General features: G+C 43.1%; 1 pseudogene; it reads left to right on the forward strand.

The window, feature by feature from the left end:
• Positions 1 to 809: 809 nt before the first annotated feature.
• Positions 810 to 2,754, forward strand: LOC100788870 (uncharacterized protein At4g19900-like; annotated as a pseudogene).
• Positions 2,755 to 2,889: the final 135 nt, after the last annotated feature.

Consider the following 2,889-nt stretch of genomic DNA (forward strand, 5'->3'; position numbering starts at 1 on the left):
GGTTGTGTGGGAGAACTCATACTCAAGTGTAACAGCACGAAAGTGTTTGTTATCTTAGAATATATCACGCAACCTATTCCAAGCCTCCATTGCCGTGGTGTCGAGTTCAAGAATAGTATCTAAAAGATCCTAAGAAATGGTGGCATAAATCCATTGTAGAACGGTGCGTCTAGTGTCAACCAGAGTTTTGTCTCCTCCTCCGTTGGTGGCGCCTTTTGCTTGCCATCCTGCAGAGGAATTATATGATCAATTACCCTATGGGATCGTGCGTGAATTTTGAAAAGTTCAGCCCATGTTGCGTATTGGACATTTTCCATCTCAAGGGACATGATTCTTGATGTTGGATACAACAAGAGTAGGGTGAAAGGTAGATTTTGAGTCAGGCATGATGATGGAGAAGAAGGGGAAAAGAAGAAGAAAGGGGCTTAACGACGTTAAGGCATATGTGCGGAATGCTAAGGAAGGTTAAAAAATCTTTCCCTAAGCAATCTGATACCATGAAAGAAATTACTTCCTTGAATAATTCATTAAACAACATTCACTTATATACAATATTACAGGATAAAGATATGATTAAAGATAAATCTAATAGAATGGATAAAAATAAATCTAATAGATATAACAACTATAAAACTACATATAAACCTACTTTATATAACAATTATATAAAATCAGAATATATTATCATATATTCTAATAGAAATATCTGCTGTCCGATTTTCGTTGAACTGTTCTGAATTCTGATTCCTTACCCGGTGAACAAATCCATATGAGGATACGAGTATTCAAGTAAACATTATTTCGTGGTTTTTCCTTTTCCCTCTGTCTATTACAGTAGTATTTTGTCTGCAGCATTGAAATCCAGTCACAGTGAAGAGACGAATTGACAGAGTCAAACATAAATGATAGATACATACATGTTACAGAGTTGAGTCAAATGTTGCGTTCACGGCGGCGCTCCCCTTACGACGCCTATCTCTGTGCCGTGATCTCCGTCGTGCTCCTCCTCCTCTCCGTTTCCCTCCTCCACTCCCGCCTCTCCAGGTCCCACCACCTCCCCCGCCCCTCCCTCGTCTCCCACTCCTCCGTCGACATCTCCACCGCCGCCTTCGACGACCCCATCGACGAGGTCGATTTCATCGACGAAACCCTATGCCCCTCTTCCCCTCGCCTCAACCCTCCCCCTACCTATACTTCGACCCCCTCTCTGCCTCCATCCGCCGCTCCTTCCTCTCCCCTCCCTCTTCCTCCCTCCACCACCACCATCACTCCGCCAACAACAACTTCCCCTTCCAATTCTCCTCCTCCGATAATGATGACCCTTCCAAAACCGCCTTCGCCTCCGACGACGTCCCAGTGGACTTCTCCGTCCGTTCCATGGCGGCGCGCGTGGCCACAATTGAGGACGCCTTGCTGCTCAAAAACTCCCCCCTCAGAGAAGGATGGAGCGACTGGTTCGACAAGAAGAGCGTTTGGAAGGATAAAATGTTCAGATCCAACTTCGACGTGCTTAACCCCCTCAATAACCCCTTGCTTTAGGATCCCAATGGCACCGGCGCCACCGGACTCACCAGGGGGGACAGAATCGTCCAGAAGTGGTGGATCCACGAGTTTAAGAAAGTTCCTTTCCCTGGTATCAAGAAGGTTCCTCTTAATATAGTCAAAGCCAACACTCTCACCAAAGTTGGCACAGAACACAGAACTTTGAATCATAACAACAACAACAATAATGATAATGATAATAATCATGAGATTATTAAGGAAGCTGTGAATTCTGGTAGCAATGGTGGTGAATCGAGCATTCAGAAAGATGTTAATGTCATTGGTGATGCTAGGGGTGTGTCTGTGAAGAATCATGTGTGTGCGGATGGGGATACTTGGGGCTACTATCCTGGACTGCCCTTGCTATTGTCGTTCAGTGATTTCCTGTATGAGTTTTTCGTGGGGAAATGTGTCACCAGGGTGTTTATGGTGTGGAATTTGCTGCCTTGGATGTACACTGTTCGGCATCAGCCTGGTCTCAGAGAGTTTGCTCTTTCATCACCCCGATGCTTGTGTTGTAGTGTTCTCTGAGATGGTGGAGCTTGATTTCTTCAAGGAAAGCTTTGTTAAGGATGGGTAATTGTTGCCTCTCTTTGTCTAGATTTTGCTTCCTTGTTGCGCAAGTTACTGCGTTGTTTGAATGTTGGTTGCTGAGGATTGAGGAATTGCGATTTTAAGGTACAAAGTGGCTGTTGCGATTTTAAGGTACAAAGTGGCTGTTGCTACGCCAATGCTTGATGAGCTGCTGAAGGATATGCCTGCTCACATTTTTGCTACTGTGTGGTTTGAATGGAAGAAGACAGGGTTCTGTTCGACTCATTACAGTGAGCTTATCCACCTTGCTGCTCTGTACAAGTAAGTTTTCTTGGTTGTTTTGTGTAGTTAGTGGTGATTGCTTAGGTGGATTAGTATAGTAATTTGGTGATGTATTCAACATGCTGATAGTTTGTAGTATTTACTTCATTTTGCTGTGTATCTATTGGATAAAGTTGTGAGCTGACTGTTTCTGATTATTTTTTTTGTGGGAAAAAGTGTTAAGGATCAAAATTATTGCATTGACATTTTCTTCTGTTTTGTTAGGTATGGTGGGATCTATCTAGATTCAGATATCATAGTGTTGAAGCCAATTAATTTTTTTTATTAATTCTGTTGGTATGGAGGGTCATGGTGCTGGAAGTGCTTTGAATGGTGCTGTGATGTCTTTTCCAAGACACAGGTATTGTTAGCATGCTTTCTATCTTTCCATTCATTTTGGAAACATGATTTTAAAGGAACTCATTAAAATGGGGTCATGGATGTCCAAATTCTGTTCTGTGGTGGGCTGACTATGTTTTCTTGCCATAAAAA

The sequence above is a fragment of the Glycine max genome, chromosome 7, assembly GCF_000004515.6.
Source record: "Glycine max cultivar Williams 82 chromosome 7, Glycine_max_v4.0, whole genome shotgun sequence".
NCBI lineage: Eukaryota > Viridiplantae > Streptophyta > Magnoliopsida > Fabales > Fabaceae > Glycine > Glycine max.